The sequence below is a fragment of the Culex quinquefasciatus genome, chromosome 2 (assembly GCF_015732765.1).
Source record: "Culex quinquefasciatus strain JHB chromosome 2, VPISU_Cqui_1.0_pri_paternal, whole genome shotgun sequence".
NCBI lineage: Eukaryota > Metazoa > Arthropoda > Insecta > Diptera > Culicidae > Culex > Culex quinquefasciatus.
In genome coordinates this window covers 3136357-3155886 of record NC_051862.1, presented here as the reverse complement: position 1 = coordinate 3155886, position 19530 = coordinate 3136357, and the positions used below count along the sequence as shown (strand labels likewise).

General features: G+C 36.9%; 1 pseudogene; it reads left to right on the top strand.

Annotated features, from left to right (window-relative positions):
• Positions 1–19530, top strand: part of LOC119767422 — a 67061-nt pseudogene that overhangs the window by 1105 nt on the left and 46426 nt on the right.

Below are 19530 nucleotides of genomic sequence, written 5' to 3'. Positions count from 1 at the left end.
TTTTATAGTTTTTTTTTTTGAAGAGTTACGAAAGTGGTTCTATTTTTAGTGCACTATCTGGAGCCGGATGGTGTCAACGCGGACCTACCTGACCCGAACCGGATTGTTCGGCCGGGATTGGGTACCTTTTGCTACCGGAGGAAGGACAAGCAGTTGGGGCGGTTGTTCCAGACGGTCATTTTGAACTGCGACCATGACGATTTTAGCCAGTACGAGGACGGCAACCCGGAGAAAGTTCGGGCGCATCACGAAACGGAGCAGAGTCTGCTTTCGTTCAACTTCCTGTCCAACAGCCGGAAGAAGGTCATTAAGCTGGATCCGTTCAATCAGAGCTGCATCGGGGTCGTTTCCGGCGAGGCGTACGTGATCCAGGTTGAACCTGATCCGCATCGACTTTTGGCGGATTATTCTGCTAGCGGCGGGGTGTTTGTGTTTTCGTCGGCGGTTAAACTATCGGCATTTTCGCCAGCTTTTCGTGGTTGTCTATTTGACCAGCAAGATTTTTCTCCGGAAGCCGATGATGTACGGCGTAATGCTATGAGGATGGACGCTCGGGTTCTACTTTGCCCTGATGCTGTTCGACAACTTGCGACTGATCTTTGTCACGTACCAGGTGTACGTGTTCTGGTACGTCCTCGTGACCGGATTCATCAGCTTCGTCGTGTGCTCCCGGATGGGTCCTCCAAAGAACCAGCGCAGCAAGAACCTCCTCAAGTGGCGCCTCCGACTGGTCGCGATCGGCGCAATCTTCTTCTTAACCACCTACCGGGAGGCCACCAGTGGATTCTGCATCGCCCTCTTTATCTGCTACTACTTCCCGCGAATCCTTCTGACCAGAGTCAGCTCCCTTTACCGGCGTCGATTCCTGCCCAAGCGACGCCTTCTCATCGTCGAAGAGTTCAACAAGCAAGGGGCCCGCGAAACCATCAAAGCCCTCGACGAACTGCGCGAGCCACGAATGGACGCGTACAGGCAGCAGCAGCAGCTGATGGTACAACGAGCAGCCGTATCCACAGGACTAACCGGAAGTGACAAGGCATTTGCTGTTGACCTTACCAGCCAGGGCGATTACGACTTGGTAATAATGATCACAGTTAAGACTCCAAAAGTTTATTTCTTACTGGCTTCAGAAAATGACAGTTACAAAACATATGAAATAAATGAAAAATAAATGGATATTTTAAAAACATCAAACGAACCAAATGCTTTACTATATTTATCACATTTCTACGGATTAACCCAATCCCGCCTCTAAACGGGCTTCGATCTAAAAAATCGGCAACAATCAAATTTTCATCCAATTTTTGATATTTAAAATGCATTGGAAAGAAGAACTCTTAATTTTTTTGAAAATGTAACGTTTGGAAGTTTGACTTGTTTTATGTGACTTTGCCAATGTTTTCCAAAATGACATTTTTCAGGGGTCAACTTTGGCTGTGTTTTTTAATAACATTTCCTATATTTTAAGTAAAAAGTAGTATTCAGTCATTTTTGTAGTGTCCTAGACTATGCCTCTACGCATTTTTTTTACAATTTAAATGATAATGGTGCCATTCCAGAGAAAAAAAATATGAAAGGCAAAATATAATGATATGAGGTGGTAGAATAGGCCAAATACTACCAAAAACAAAGATAAACTAAACAAAATAAAAACAAATTTAAATACTAAAACAAAACATGATGAACATAAAACATAAAATTTTCGAAAAAAAATTGGGCGGTAGAGGGTTAATCCATTCAAAAAAATCAAAAAGATTTCTAAAGAATTCCATAATGGAAATTTACCATCATACAAAATAAGCCTCTTTTAAATGATACTCCAGCATGTTCTTATTTCTACAAAACCTCTTTTGAAATGTGAAGCGAGAATTTTTGCGTACACTACTACCACTATACGGAATCACTAATACTAATTCATCAGTGACGTCATCGATGATGATCATCAAACTAACACTATCAAAATGCACTAATACATATGAAGTCAAGATTGCCTTCACGTTTCACCTTAAATTGACCGTTCAATTGTAGACTGATAAATTTCGAACGATAGTTACGTCTGTTTGTCTCTGCTGCGACCGCGAGATGCGAAGCAGATAGTCGTAGCCTACTACTCTCAGTTTCACACGAGACACGTGAAACGTGCGTGTGTGTAATCTCAGCTGATGAGTTTGGCACTAAACGTCGGCTACCGAGAGCACTGTATCAGCTTGATATGCGCTTTTAAAGCTAATGTTACTGTTTATTAAACAGCAGTGTTCTTTAACTATCAATAAGACGAGCTCAAAGCTTCCGATCGGGATTGTGTTGACTTTTTCAGTGATAATTTCATCGCACCCGGCGGCTTGATGAGTCAGGGTGGAAAATAAACAGGAAATTAAGGCAATTCTTCAACGAAGTCGGTGTCACAACCAATTGCCTCATCTTTTCGTTCACGGTTCAGTGCGTTGAGCGTGGGGTTAAGGATTTGCGGTTGGCCAGCGTGTGATTAACCTGCGATGAAATCTCATAAACACCTCATCCACAAGATTTTTTCTAGGGTGGTTTCACAGTTCAAACCAAACTTTGAATAAAACTCATTCGAATGAAACCAATTTTGGTGTCGCATGAAGTTTCACTTACACCATTTTCAAATGTTAGTCACCCTAATCCATCTCCACTCAACCGAATGACTTAATTAAAATTTCGCTCAGCGCTGAAGCGTAAACATTTTTGCGGTTTTGAAAAGAGTCGTTTGTGAGTCATTTCTTCGGTGGAGTTCCTCGCCAAAAATATTCACTTGCCGGAGATGATTATGATGATGGGTGACTAACTCGTAAAAAAACGACAAAAGTGTTTGTTACGACGCGACCCACTAAAAAGCGATCATAAATTTATCACCCTAATGAATGATCGCGCGCTTCCTTTGGTCGTGAAGCTGACAGACAGAGCTTTTAGAGGGAAGTTTCTTACTCATTAAATGCGATTGACTGTTGTGGTTTTGAGGGGAACCATCCTTGGTTAAAATCTTTTCGATGTTTTGAATACATAAAAAGTTTGATTTTAGTGCGTGAAAGATATTTGAGTTATGAGAAACTAGTAAGAAATGTATAACGTTTCCGTTTGTTCATTATAGATAGAAAAGGCTCTCTTAAAGTTTGGAAAAATAAGCAAGAGTTAAAAAAACAATTTCTTTTAAATTTTTCATGAACAATGTTCATGCGAATCATTCATAGAAACAAGACTAGTGTCCCTTAAATTATTGAGTCATGAATTAAAAATTCACATAAATTAATTCATTATTTCATGAATCGAATTCATTAAATCATAAAAGTATGAAGTAAAATCGTGAATCTAGTTATATTATTCACGAACTCATGAACTCGAATTCATGATGTCGTGAACACTTTTTATGGAATCCCATTTTTCGGAGGTTTGAAATGATCTTTAAGTGTAAACATGCAAATATTTTGATTCAAATGTGAAATTGTGATGATTTAGTTAGCGCTTGTTTTTTGCGAGTTCACTGAGGTGATTACAGAATTATTGAAAAGAGTTTTGCAACAACTTCTCAAGCTTCAATTGAGGGAGGTATCATGTTTATCAAGCTCGTAGTAATTTCAACTTTTCATGTCCAACCAGCAAAAAACAACAACTTCAAAAAGTCTGCGGTTTTGGTGACGCCAAAATACCTCAATTCCAAGCGAATGCACACCAAAAAATAGTTGACGAAAAAGAAACCTGATCCCCCCGTAACTGGCTCGTGAGAAATCCAACAAGTCATGCGTGTTCTTCATTTTCGGGGGGGACCTTTCGCAAAAGACGTCACGACGCAGCCAGCTTATGCAACGCCCGTGTTATTCTTCAAAAACACATCAGCAATCGTTCAACTTGTTTTATTTTTTTTTTCGAGGTCACAAAACCATAAATCATGTGGCCCGTTTTGCCTCATTAGCATCCCATTTAGTTGCGGGGCTGGCTGGGCTGGACCGACCCGTAATTGCACATTGACTTGGTCGAGACGAACGACGATTTACGATTCGGGGGGCTCAGCTGGATGGTAACGGAGCATGTGGTCAGAGGTCCCTTCTGAAACATGATTGACTAACGGAGGTTATTGGATTTTGTGAGTGATGTTATTGGATGAGACTGAGAATGTTTGAGATTTTGAGACGTTGAAGGTGAATTGAAGTTTGAAAAACATTTTCATTTGACAAAAGGAAAAAGGAACAAAACGGTCAGAACGACACATCCAGCGTTAAGTGCGCAAAGTGTGGTGTCTACCGCTCGACGAATTTAGGTGGCTGCAGCCAACTCTTCAGACACGTCGGAGTAGTTAAAGACCTTTAGAATATCAAATGGAACAGTTTTTGAATCTGGTTTTAAAAGTGTTCAACAATCGGAAAGAAAATATTTATTTGTTTTTATCTAATTTACACTAATTTTAAATTGCTTCAATTCGAACAAACTAAAATTTATTCAGAGGACCCTAAAACGCGATTGGATCGCGCTCAAAAGTTACCACTCAGTTCCCATATCAGCATGTACTTTTTTAGTTGTTTCTCTTATTTAAACCCCGCTCCAATCCGCATCCCGGTCCCATGATAGATCTAAAACAAATTCATTCATTATGAACGTGAACTTCGTTCTCATCTACCTTCCTCCCCACGCGGAATCTGCCCCGATTTGTGTCGCTTTGGTCATTTTTAATTCCCCGAACGTTCATTCTGATTTGCAAGCTTTTACACTCGAAACATATTTCGAGTGGATTTGTTTCCTGCTCATCTAAATTAACATTTGAAAAGGGTTTAAAACTATTTTTGAAGTAAAAATTGTTTATTTATTTTTCAATTTTCAGGTTTTTGACAAAACGCTACTATTTATATAATTTTAAATTTAGGATTTTCAAAAATATTTCCCAAAATTTGCACAAAGCAAAGCGACACTTGAACCACTTTACTGATAAGCCCACAAATGGAATTTTTATTCGCATTCGCGACGACTCCCCCTCCCGTTGTCCACTCGGAACCTTGTTTTAGCCCGTCCAAATCCATCCTTTTTCGTGGACCGCGCGGAATCGCACTCGCGCGAATATTTATGTTCTTGAAATTGCTTGTACAAATTGTTGCCCTGGTTGCGTCCCCTCCACTCTCTCCCTCTCTTTCCCCCCCACTTTTGGTCAGTTGCGCAAATTTACTGGTTTTAAATATGTTTAGAGAGGTCCCGAAATGGAAAGTTGAAATGGATCCCCGCTCGGTCCCTAAATCCGCGTTTTTTTTTTCGAGGTTTTGGAGCCCAGACACGGTTGAGAGAGAGTTATAACCTCGAAAAAGCGTAAAAATTAAACTAAAAACAAGCGCGTGGCTGCTTTATTTGCACTAGGGCGAAATAAGGGACGTAGGGCGAAAATAGGTTCGCGCGCACAGTACACCATGACGGGCGTCGCGGTTTGCGAGTGCATCTCCATGGGGAAACGTGATTTGTGGCCGCCGCAAAGCACACTACGATTGCGGAAGGGTTGCGTCCTGATGGGCGGGGGTGGCTGCGTGCCGGTGGAGTGATTTGTTCAATTTCGATTGGGATTTTTTCCCGACTGTTCGTGTCAAGTGGTTCAATTTGCGTTCCTGGGCGGGCGATTCTTTTTTTTTTGGTCCGGGGACCTGTTCAAGAGATTTTAAGAGTCCGGGAAAGTTTTGCCCCATAATGTGCATCCAATAATCGTAAAATTCAGCGAGCAGCCATTTTTCGACGACAAAATGTACACAACAATCGATAAGCGAGCTTGTTATGAATTTATGTGCTCGGCGAGGACCAAACTTTATCGGAATTTATTCCGAGATCGTGCCAACTCATAGTCGAGTGCTCTTTCACTTCGAAATGAGTTGTAATAGGTCGTTAAAACTAATTATTTTCGTACATTTTCCTCGCCTTCATCCTTCCCTTTTCCCCCAAGAGTCAAAATGTATCAGCTAAGCTGCCGTATAACTTGTATGTTTATTTAATCATCTCACTTGAGACTTTTACTACTCGAAAAGGCCATAACTGGCTGTAATCAAACCAAAATGGCAAACGAATGAACGAAAAAAAAAATCCTCATGATTCTTGATGTGGAAGTAGCCACTTGATTTCTGTCGCCAGCCTAACGACCACCAGTGAGGTTTAGTTTAGGTCAGGTCACCAAGTTCCAATCTTTTAAGCTTATTTTGAAATTTTAACAAAATCAACTTCATCAATCTGTCCTGATTTCGCCAAGAATGATTCAAGCATTAGTTTGATTTATTCAAATCAGACCTTAAACAAACCTCTCTGGTCGACTCTCACTCTCGACGATATTAAATGTGATTAAAGTTGTAAAATTTTACGTCCCACTCAGCCTTGCTGCGGACTGCCTCGCTGCTGGCTGGACAGAGTTCTATAAACAAAGTTCACACAACTTTGTGATGATTTTTTTATACTCTTTTTATATAGATTTGCAACGGACAGCAAATGACAGGCAGCACACCTACACACACACGACTAATTGAGATTAAATAAATAAAACGAGTCAAAGCGATAATGGTAATAAAAATTTGCGGAACACACAGTTCAAAGTCAACTTTTATGGCTTTTAAAACTTTTTTTTGTGCGCAAATTACCCAGTGCGAATTAGGGGGGCTATTAAGGATTGATAGGATCAATAATGGTTTACAGTGACCGGTCCGGTCAAAGTAGGCCAGGTTAGAATTCATGAGGGTAGAATTCTTGACTGTAAAATAATTAAATTCTTTACCTGAATTTTTGCATCCCAATAATATCTAATATTTTTCTCTTTTCAGGTATGTCTTCAAACAATTTTTCAACCAAACCCCGTGAGTAATTTTATAATCAATTTCCATCGAAGAAAACTCTCGCAAGAAAAACAGCCCCCTTCCCCCTTAAGGCACTTTTCATTTGAGGAACAGTTTTCAATCGAATTTCACCACCTCCCCCTCCCCTCCTGGGAGTGATGAGATTCAATTATGAAAACGCACCAAACAAACTTCTTCTGCAACAGTTTCCTTCATCTTCGTAGTCTCGGGAGAATCTCATCGAATTTTCCACATTACCAATTCACTCTTGCGGGGGCTGATTTTGCTTCCAGGGCAGCCGCATTTCTTCATCCTGAGGGGGGGGGGGGGTCCAACTTTCTGGGGTTCTGGTTTTCAATTGGATAATGTGCATCCTGAATGTGTGTGAGTGAACTAGAGGGTGGGAAGTTTCTGGAAAGGTGGAAAAGCACATGATGAACCAGCTTTTGCTACACCTGCAAATATATCCGGGAGTTCTGTTTGCTGCTGGCTTGTTGCATTAGATCCTCGTTTGATGAGATGTTTTGGTTGAAATTCGCACATTTTAAGTTGTATGATGGTGACGATTTAACCTAATAAAATTGTCATTTTCTTCGAGAGCAAAAATGTCACCAAAATTTAAGAAGAAACGTAATTTCAAACAATTTGTTTTTGTCCCAACCATATAAATCATAACCATTTTTTGTAAATTGTTCTTTAGATTTCCATTTGAAAAAAAAAATCTGTTTATTCAGACTATCACGAAATTTATAAAACATATTGATTTTTTTATTCGTCTGAGTGGCAATGTAAAATTCATAACAGAGCAATTCCATCTCAAAATTTCAAAATCAGGATTATTTCTGGTACTTTTGTACCCGACCCTCTCCGATTTCAATGAAACTTTGTAGACATGTTATCCTAGGCCTATATAAGCCATTTTTGTGTATATGGAGCCAATAGTACTCGAAAATAACATTTGAGAAGGGCGTTATGTATTTTAAAAAAAATGTATTTTGCAATTAAAAAACTAACTTAATCCACCAATGTGGTTGGCGCCTTCCTCACTTTTTACCAACATTTGGTGATATGATGGGTTTGGACACCAATTCCATCTATTTCTCAATAAAAAAAAATACACAAATGTCACTTAAGCGGTCATAACTTGAGACTGAGCGTTGCCAGATCTTCAAACCTAACCAACGATGGGTCGGATGATGGATCTAGACATAGTTTACATACATTTAAAAAAGATCCGGCTTCAAAAAAGTACATAAGTATCACTTAAGTGGTCATATCTCGAGACTGGGTTGCCAGATCTTCAATGTTTTGGACTCATTGGAAAGGTCTTTTGATTACCTAACCAACGATGAGTCGGATGATGGATCCGGACATAGTTTACAAACATTTAAGTGAGATCCGGCTTAAAAAAAGTACATAAATATCACTTAAGTGGTCATATCTCGAGACAGGGTTGCCAGATCATCAATGTTTTGGACTCATTAGAAAGGTCTTCTGATTACCTAACCAACGATGGGTTAGATGATGGATCCGGACATAGTTTACATACATTTAAAAAAGATCCGGCTTCAAAAAAGTACATAAATATCACTTAAGTGGTCATATCTCGAGACAGGGTTGCCAGATCTTCAATGTTTTGGACTCATTGGAAAGGTCTTTTGATTACCTAACCAACGATGAGTCGGATGATGGATCCGGACATAGTTTACATACATTTAAGTGAGATCTGGCTTCAAAAAAGTACATAAATATCACTTAAGTGGTCATAACTTGAGACAGGGTTGCCAGATCTTCAATGTTTTGGACTCATTGGAAAGGTCTTTTGATTACCTAACCAACGATGGGTCGGATGATAGATCCGGACATAGTTTTCATATAGATAAGTGAGATCCGGCATCAAAATTCCAGCACCTGATTCGCAACTCTGACACTTTTTTATACGTAACTTTTGAACTACTTATCAGATCTTCAAACAATTTAACAGTGCAGTATGGGGCACCAAAACAAATCGAATGCAACTTGTTTGACCCAAATCGGATCAGCCAGTGCCGAGAAAACTTGGCAAGAATTTTGAGCACCTAAGTGAATACGCACACACATACACACACAGACATTTGTTCAGTTTTCGATTCTGAGTCGATAGGTATACATGAATATAGGTCTACGAGCTGTTTTTCAAAAGTTCATTTTTCGAGCAGGATTATAGCCTTACCTCAGTGAGGAAGGCAAAATTACTGTATCTCGAAATCGTTGCATCGTATCAAAAAGTGGTCAAAGACAAACTTGTAGGAAATTGGACGGGCATTCTGAAAAAAAATACACTGAAACAAAAATACACGCCACTTCTATGAGATTTTTTTATTTTTAAGTCTAAAACTTAAATTTAAAGGTGTTGTTACGATTATTTTTCGTTCAAAATTTTTGAGGAAATAGCCTAAGATGTTACCAAAAGACTGCCAAAAAAAACCAAAAAATGCAGGATGGTATGTCTCTCCTAAAAAAATACAAAAATCATTTACTAAAAAGTGGTCTATACGTCAAAATGTTCAAAAACCGGTAGTGGGAATCGATTCCCCAGAGTCTCCATATTGACCATTGTCCTATGTCCAATCCTTGGGAAGATACAGCGGTTTTAAAAATAAAAATGTTGAAAAAAATGGGTTTTTTGGTGGTTTTTGGCAATTTCTATATGACAGACTTGGTTTTTCAGTCTCGTAAATATTTTTACCGGAAAGCTCGTCCAATTTCCCATAATAATTTTCAAATTTCAAAACAATAAATGAAACAAGTCGTTATCTCAAACAATGTTGTCAATTTCATGCTTAGGCCATTGCAAAATTTATTTCAGTTTTTTCCGCGCTGAAATCCGGTCAATATCGTGAAATGCCTTATATTCGACAGAATCAATAAGCAAATTAGTTCACAGTGTATTTCTCGAGTGAGTTTACAAACTTTGATTTTTGAATTAAATCACAGCACGTGGCTTCACAATCAGTTTTCAAATAAATAATCGTGCACAGCAAATTAAGTTTCCATTTTAAACGGGAATGCAGTGTTTGAATTTTAGGACATGTGACTGTATTTTCTTTGCTACAAAAAATAATACGAAATTTTTTGAAAAACGTTATTCAATACTTCAATAATAGAAAACGCGAAACAGCTGTAGCCATTCTATTTTCACACAGATCTTGCAAATATTGGCTCGAAAATCTAAGAGGAAAAACATTGTTTTTTTAATCTTCAATATTTCAATTTAATTTTTAAATAGATTGCGCCCTACTGAAAAGATTTACAGAATGTTTAAGTAACCTTGTTCACAATATTAAATATTACCATTTCTACAACTTTTTTATTTGTGAAAAACAAAGTTCAATCAAGTTTTTTATTTGTTGAGAACAAAGTTTTTCGAAAAAAAAATTCAAAGTACTCTTTGTATAGTCACTTTGTAATAGCCACTGAATCCGCTCTGTAAATGTGGCTCCGATACTCATCATGGGTCATGGGAAAAATTTACTTTTATACATTTCAACATTGTAACACAAGCATTACACAAATAATAATTTTACCTATTTTGGACCAACTAATTTTAACAGATTTCTGATTATTTTTTTTTCGTAAGTTTTTGTTTTAATTAAAACATCCCTAAATAAAACTAATTTTTCAATTATTATTGCAATTCGAAGGAATCTAATTCAAATAAAACTTTATCTCAAGCAAATTTAGGCTGATGCAAATATGTTTTGAAGTTTATGTACCTCGACTCGACTCTAACCAAAGTCTAGGGAAGGGAAAACAATAGAAGAAAACAATGAAAATTGAAATTACGAGCCATGTTTTTAACATTTGATTGAAAAAGTTAGTTAGGATGAATTATTCACCTGTTTAGTTGTTTTGCGAAATATGTAAGTATCGACGATTTTTTGCAAAGAAATAAACGGAATTTATTTAAAACTAGTGCAAACATGCTTGTATGATCAACAATGCAGAAAAATGCATTTTAGGTAGTTTTCAGTTGATCAGACTCCGATTTTCATTGACATTTTGAATGCTTTGCAAAAAAATATTGCCTCCTGGCCATTCGATCCAATTTTTAACTAAAAATCTTTTTTTTTCTAAAAAACCTAAATTGCTTTTAATATCAAATTTCCCCACCCAACAGTAGAAAAACATTAAATCGAATTGGTTTACCTACCAGCAGCAGCAGTAGAAGCATCCTCTCCAGCTCCCGGAAACCGGAGAGCATAGAACTGAAACCTGTAAATAAAGTGAACGCAATCTGCATTCAATTCAATCAAAAGACCTACGCTTGAAGGAGCACTTTTGCTTCTTCGAATTCAAACTCACCTTTCCTCCAGTTTTGCTCCAACCCCCCGTCAGTCAGTCAGTGAGTTGGGGAGCGATTCAAAGCCAAACATAAGCTTTTTACGATTGATTATGTTTGCATTGCGCGCTCCTTTTGTGTGCCTGGCAAATTCTTACTTTTTTTCTGCTGAGCTCTCTCTCTCTTACTCTGTTCAATTGAAGATCCGTGGACTATGAGAGTGGGGAAAACACCCGTAAAAGAAAACATTCAAGCGTTCGATCTTCTCTTTACTGACTGTGAGCTCAAGAAAAGGGATTTGCTTTCTTGGGACGAAATCCAGCGAAATTTCGCAAACAGAGCAATTGACAATGTTGACAGAATTTGACAGAACTAATCCCATTGTTTGTACTTACCGATTTACTGTCCGCAAAAAAAAGTGCTGCAAATCGAACTTACCTCTCTTATCCCCGACGCGGTTCTGAAAAAGTGCACGAACCCCATAAATTCCGGATTGCTTTGACCACCGTCTTAAAACGTCTTTCTCTGACGTTTTGATCTGCTCTCTGCCGAGCGGTACCTAAAAATAAAAATAAAACTTAATGAAAATAATCGGACTGGAAACCCACCCCTCCTCGAAATGCGACCTGGTTCCAGATTAAAGAAGACCACCAAACCGAAAAAATAAAACTCTTAAATCTCTTATTGATCTGATGACCACGCCGGACCGAAAATGTCCCGAAGCTCGCCCGATTCCATAATGTCGTCGTCGTCGTCGTTGTCGTTTATTTGTTTTGCCCGGTCCGTGTCCGCGTATTTACTCAGGTGCTCCTCCGGGCACAAGGATACTTGACTGGTTCCGACCGGATGAGCGGCACTGAAAGAAAAAAAATCTGAAAAATCGCGGTGCCTCCTTCACTTTGACGTCCGCACGATTTCTTGGAGTGCCTCCTTCGCCAATCCTTTCCCGTCAGCGCCTACTCCGTTCGTACGTCATCGGCGGAAAAAAGAAGAAAGTCGCATTTTGGAGAAGGAAATATGAATAAAGAGTAGAAAGCCATAATAAGGATAATCTTTAATTTATAAAGCTAAGCCAAATGAGGTGAACGCTTAAGAATGCTTTCCGTCCGGCGTCCAGAAGAAGTAAGACTTCTTACGTTGTTGAAAATGTCCTCCTGCGTCCAGCTGGTAAGGTTGGAGAGGTCCTCCAAGCAGCAGTCAAGTGGGTTCCCTCAAGAGGGGTTTCTCGACGGGACGGGACGGGGCTAATGGACACTGGACATGAATGTCGTTGGTTCTATCAGTAAACATGTGTTTTGAGTTTTTTTTTTCGGTTCGGTCTTTTGCTTTGCGTTTCGACCCTGTTGAGTGTGTTTTGGGTCGGCGGGTTTAGCTTAAGAATGTGTGTGTTTTTTTTTTTGTTCTCCGTTTTGGTTGATGTCTGGTTGTCCAAACTATAAGTAAAGTGGAGTAATTTGTTTGCCAAAACGTGACTTTTGCGATTTGAGCTAAATGCTTTGGGTAATGGATTTAGAAGAGGTTTGAGTTGTGTGATTGTTACGGAGTTGTAAGTGGCGTACTATTTATGAAAAGTAAAATAAAAAAGTAAATCAAATCAATCATTTGATAAAATTTCACAACCGATCCACAATAGCTCGAAATTTCTTAGGTCCGAGAATCTTAATCAATGAGTGTGTAAGGAAGGATTGCGAGAACTGGTTTTCCCTCCGTGTAAAGTAAATCTACCGATTATTTTTTCTCTGGTGACAATTTTACCAAGACTATTTAACCAAATGAATATTTCTTATATTTAATATATTTCTAAAATTCACTAAAACTAAGGCCGTTGCAAATATTTTTTGAGGTTTATGTCTTTCGACTCTGACCCATGTCGAGGGGAGGGAAGGGGCCATTATTAATAAAAAGTATTAAAATTGAAATTACGAGCCATGCTTTCAACATTTTAATGAAAAAAGTGTTTTAAAATGCGTTGTACAGCTGCCCAGTTGTTTTGCAATCATTAGTTTCCAAAATATTTGAGCATTGCCGAAAATTTTATTTTTTGAGAAAAATAAAATTTTTACGAGGCATTGGAGTTTCATAAAAATTCAAAACATTTTAAAACAAGCTAAAACATGCTAAATATAATTATCAATACAGAAAAGTGCATTTTAGATTGTTTTCAGTTAATTAGACTTTAATTTCATGAAAATTTTGAAGATTTTTTGATTTTTTTTTTTTGCACCCAGATTTTTCAGACCAACTTTGGACATAAACTTTGAAAAATATTTGAAACGGCCTAACCAAACTATGTTGAATTATCAAGCTTCCTCTTAGTTATTTTTTTTTGTTGTTGATAATATGGTAAGTTTCAAAGTATAAATACCTAACAAAAATCACAAAATACCGTATTTTTTGAAAGAACTCAAATTTCTATAATTTATAATATGGGTATCAAACGATTTGAAATTTTGCATGCATTTTCACTGTTTATATGAAACACTAATTTTTTTTACAAAATACCGTATTTTCTCGAAAATACTCATTTTTTATAATTCTCAATATGGGTATCAAACGATTTGAAATTTGGATTTTTTTAATAAAATACACAAATTTTCACAAAATACCGTATTTTCCCGAAAATACTCAATATTTTATAATTCGCAATATGGGTATCAAACGATTTGAAATTTTGCATACATTTTCACTGTTTTTGAGTTTTTTTAATTAAATACTAAAATATTCACAAAATACCGTATTTTTTTACTCAAATTTGCATGAATTGCAATATGCAACAGTTAAAATACATGCAAAATTTAGAATCGTTTGATATTGCGAATCACAAAAAATTTGATCATTTTTGAGAAAATACGGTATTTTGCGAATTATATTTTTTTCTGTGTTTTCGAAAAAAACGATATTTTGTGAGAATATAATTATTTCATTCAAATAACTCTAAAACAGTTAAAATACATACAATATTTCGAATTGTTTGATACCCATTTGCGGGTTATAAAAATTTGAGTATTTTCGAGGAAATACGGTATTTTGTGAAAATATAAGTATTTCATTAAAAAAAACTCTAAAACAGTTAAAATGCATGCAAAATTTTGTATCGTATGGATAGTCCCTAAGTAAGATCCGTTTTCAAAAAATAACACAAACATCACTTAAGTGATCATAACTAAAGTCAGGGTTGCCAGTTCATCTACATTTTAGACTCGTTGGAAAGGTCTTTTAATTACCTATTCAATATTGTGTAACATGATGGAATTTGAATCAATTTCTGGCCAATTATCTAACTTCCGGATATACGAGAAATCACATTTTTATGCATAACTTTTGAACTACTTATCTAAACATCGATTTGTATAAAACACGATCTGTGGGACCCTAAACCGAATGCAACCGGTTTGGATCAATTCGGTTCAGCCAGTGCCGAAAAAACATGAGCTAGTTTGTAGGTCACATACACACACACATACACACAGACATTTCTTCAGTTTTACATTCTGAGTAGGTATGTATACATGAAGGTGGGTCTACAAAGTTCTTAATAATAAATTCATACACAATTTGTCCCTTGGTACTGTTGAATTACGAGGTAGGAGAGAGGGAACCAAACAATACAAAAAGTAGCAATTTCTGATTTACATAGAGAAATTCTCATATAATTCCAATAGTCTTCAAACTCACACAAGAGCTCACAAGAAACCAATTTTTTAAAACTCCACGTACCCAAATATTCTAAGTTTTGCAAAAGTTTTAATTAGATGATTGCAAACCTAACTCGAGGCTTACTACAACATTTTAAAATAATGATTTAAACCCAGTTCGAATTTTCATGCACCCAAAACTCCAAAATGAAATCACATCCGCCGATCGCTGGAAACCTCCTCGAAATCGCCGGGACCACCACGATCGCCGGAAAACCTGCCCTGTCCTGGTCGCTGTCAACCGCGATCCGCATCAGCTGATGGCCACGATAATGATAACTCCCGGTAAGCCCAGTAGGGTGCGAGCTGAATCGATAATTGCCTGCTTCTTCTCCGCGAGGAGTCGTTCCAAGTGCTTCGGGATGACGATCCCAGTAGCCGGGGTCGCGTCCAAGAGCGCGCAATAAAAACAAAATTGATTACTTTGGTCTCACATCGGCCATCATATCGGATCGGATCGAATCTCGCCCTGGGAAGGAGGGGGGAGGGACTGTTTTGGCAAATTCGCGCGGCAACGGAGCGTGAGGTTCCTGCCGTTGATTACGATCTCGTTTCGCTGTTGGGATCGCAGGCCTGCTTCGATGACGATTGCCGGTGAAGTGAGGCAAGAAGTTTGAAGCAGTACGAAACGATGGAAAGAGCTGAGCTGCAGCCGGCAGAAATAAGCCACACACGATGATTCAGTCTGGCACTCTTCTGGCTGAACTCTCAGACGGATGCTGCGAGGAGTGCATTATTTTCATGCTTCGTTTGGTAAATGTTTTTCTCATTTTGTTTGCGTCGACGTCGTCGTCGCTGCTTCTTAAAGTTGGCCAACTTTTTGGGGGCAAATATTGTTGGAAGGGAAGAATAACAATTTGCTGAAAGTGTTTTAAACATGAGGGGAGAAGGTCTTGGGGTAAGATTAGATGTTATTTGCTCTTAATGATACTGCAGATTACAGGGTTATGAATTGCGACGAAGTATGAATGATTTAAGTAGTTGTTTTCACACAATATAGCATTCCGTCAGATTTGTATGCATTTGGCTTCATTTGGATTTTCTTGTTGACTTATGTTAAATTTTCAGATAAAAGAAATTAAGATTTTTTCTGAGTGCCAGTCAACCTCAACGCAGTAGCAACCCTTGACTTTCTTGTACTCTCAAATTTCAAGCTCACCATGTCATCCTGAAAATTGCTTCGCTTGCTATGATCTCCCAAAAAAAAAAACACGAACCCCAAAAAAACGACATCAACCCAACCAACTACACAGTACGTCGAGGCATGGCCTCCTTGATTGACTGACTGACTGGGCTTGACGAGCTGACGCACTCTGCGGTCTCCTTTTTCTCCTTCTGGTGGAACAAACTGCAGCCTCAAAATGCAAGCCAAATGACGTTTGACGGGTGCCGCCGCCGCCACCGCAGACTTGACTGGGGACTTGGCACAAACAGTCCGGTACGAGAACACTGTGTGAGCTCGGTTTGGTGGAATGTTCGGAAAGGGTATCGATTCCCGAAAACGCCGAAACTCTCTGCGGACCCTGTACGTCCATATATGGGTATTTCTTTTTTACAGGATGGGATGCTGTGTTATGTCACAGCAATGTGAAACTCTTCAATGGACCGTTTTGGGTGAGTTGACCCTGAAAGTCCGGGAGATAGAAACATAATAAAATATCAAAATATTGATTTTTATTCAAACAAATTGCATTTGCTTTCAAATCAGGTTTCTTCGATTTAAGTTTTTCTAGCTGTGCAAACAAATTTCAAAATTCATTGTAAAAGAAGAGTTATTCTCGTCGTTTTCGCAAATCGACCATGTTTTGTTTGTTACAGTCGACCCTCTGGCTCCAGCTGTCAATATTTTTTTCATTCCCTTCAAGAAGCATGCTTTGATTTTTCGTTCTATTATTTGATACCTCCAGCTCTCGAAGGTCCCTTCAATATCGACAACGAGAGTGTCCACTGTAATTTTTAATTTATTTAGGAGAACTTTGTCCATGCAATCTCTCTGTAATAAAAACATTTTTCATTATTATTTTTTTCTTCATACAAGGCTTCATCCAAATTTGCAGGCAGGCCATACAAAACAGGCATGTGAATATTGAATTCCCGAAATAAGAATTGTTATTTATTTTTGAAAATTGTAGATAAGTTTTAGGGGACTAAAAAAGGATTTTTCTGCGTTAGAGTTTTAGAAGGGTAAAATGTGTTAATAGAGCTAAAAAGTTTCAAAAAAAGTGATTTTTGCAAAAATATATCAGAAAAATTGTCAAACATCACCTCAAAAATATGTTTTTAATGCAAAATCAAATCTGCAATAAAAAAAATACTTGGCACATTTTTTGATAAAGTGCACCATTTCCAAGTTAGGTCATTTTTTTATGTATGCTCTCAACATGGATCAAAGTGGAGGAGGGGGCAAAAAAAAATACAAACTCAAATCAAATTGGTTTCTACATTTTAATGTTTTTTTTAAATATATTTACACCGGTTAAGTTGTTTAGCAATTAATAATTTTCATAATATCTATACATGCTTTGACAATTTTATTCAACGAGTCTGAACATGCTATAGACGCAGCAAGTCTGTTTATACTAAAATTTAAAAGTTTTTTGGAAAAAAAACTATTTGACCTTCGATTGTAAGATAAAAAATATCAAAAAATGATCAGTTTTCTGCAAATTGAATATAATTTATGGATAAAATGCAAACCTAAAAAATATATTATTGAAAAGCTAAAAAAAACTCCAACAATTCCTTTTTTCGACTTTGTAAATTGGAGTGCTGGTTTCTGATATCCAACTCTTAAAGGTTAAATTTTGTGAAAAAATATTTTTCTTTAGTTAGACCTCATTTTTCAACTTGCGATATTTCATAAGCTATTGATTCGATTCCCAATGTAAAAATAAACTTTCCTGGTTTGTTATATTAAAAAGATATCCAAATAAAAAAAAATCCAGTAATATTTTTTTTGAACAAGTCCATTTGCCGTTGCAATTATTATTTTGAAGTTCATGCCAGAAAATTGCATTTATAGAAAAATACACTTCAAGTCGTTTTTAGTTGATAAGACTTCGATTTCCATTTTTAAGTTTTTTGAAAACATTTTTTTTTTGCTCCGTAATTTTTGGACCAATAAACATAAACATTTACATAAACTTTGAAAAATATTTGCATCGGCCTTAACAAGAGCATTTTAAAAAGATTCACTTGATTTGAAACATATTTATAAGAAAAGAGCAGAAAATTCTACAAAAAAAATCTATTTAAAATTGAAACTATTGTAAATTAAATTTTGCATTTAATAATTGAAGTTATTTTCACAATATTTCTTATTTTCTAAAAATTACATCTAAAAAAAGAGAAACTTCGATACAAGATTTTGCACTATACTAAAGTTTAATACAAAAGATTCCTTTTTAGTCCCCTAAAACATTACAAAAAAATCCCGAAAATAAAAAAAAAACAAGTATTTTGAGAATTCAACTTTGAGTAATAAAAAGTCATATAAAAAACATTTTTTTAACATTTTCTATTGTGCCGTCATTTTTCCATTGACAAATAATGTAAAACATATATTTGTTATGATTTTTTATATCGTTAAAATACATTCGAAAAAATTTACAATGGCATTTTTAAATGTAAAATTTGAATCTTTCAAAAGAAAAACGAATTGGGAAAAAGATGTTTTTTTGACGAAAGTGCTACACATCCTATTATGAAACCGTAAAATAAATATTAATTGCAATGTAAGAATACAAAAAGTTACTATATTGCTCAGTTTCTATAACCATTAAAACATATTTTGAAGCACTTTTCCACAATAACTAAGCATTTAATTCTACTCAGAACCCTTGAATTTTCTAATTTGAAAACGAATTTTATCATCCCCAAGCATAACAAAATGATGACAGTTTTCTTATTAGAATCAATTTTCAAAGAAAACATCACATATTATCATAGTTAACGGAAACTATATTTTAAATCGCCTCAAAACATGTTTTCATATTCGTCTTTTTGAATTTGCAAAAAAAAATCTATATTTTTAAATGTCGCGCGATGTATTTTTTTATATGGACAGCTTTCAAAATGATATGAAAATTTTCAAAGACATTCGACAAAAATCGAGCTTTGGAAACAAGGCTTTTGAACCAATACTTTTCGAAGAATTAAAAGAAATGGAAAAAAATACAAAACAATGCAACATTATCAAAACCAAGTCCATAGAACTTAAAGGGTTTGGCTAGTAAGAAAGAACGCACTTTTTTTGCCAAACCCTCAACATGTCAGTCTCTTTAGGCTATCTCAAATTGTTCACTGCATTTAATGTCATGTTTCAAACCGTCTCTTGACTTTTTGCCGCCCTTTTCCAAAACCGAATTGTTCAACTCTTTTCAGATAACTGTAGAGTTTTAACATTCTCTTCGGTGCTCTTCTACCAGCGCCAACTTCTTCGCCAATCACCCCAACCAAACAGCTTAACTAATGATTACCCATAACCTTCGCGAAATAAACTACAACGCGTGGTCAAAACCGGCTCCAGCTGCAAGATCCCTCCCCGTCTTAAAACGCCAAACTTACCAACCTTTCATTACCGGCGCGCGCGCGCACAAAGCCATGTTTGAACTTTGCAACCTTGAACCTGTTTCAGGCCCGCGTGGCCAACACTCGCCACAAGCCTAGTCACAGCGAGATTCTCTATTGCACAACCAACCGGATAATTGTC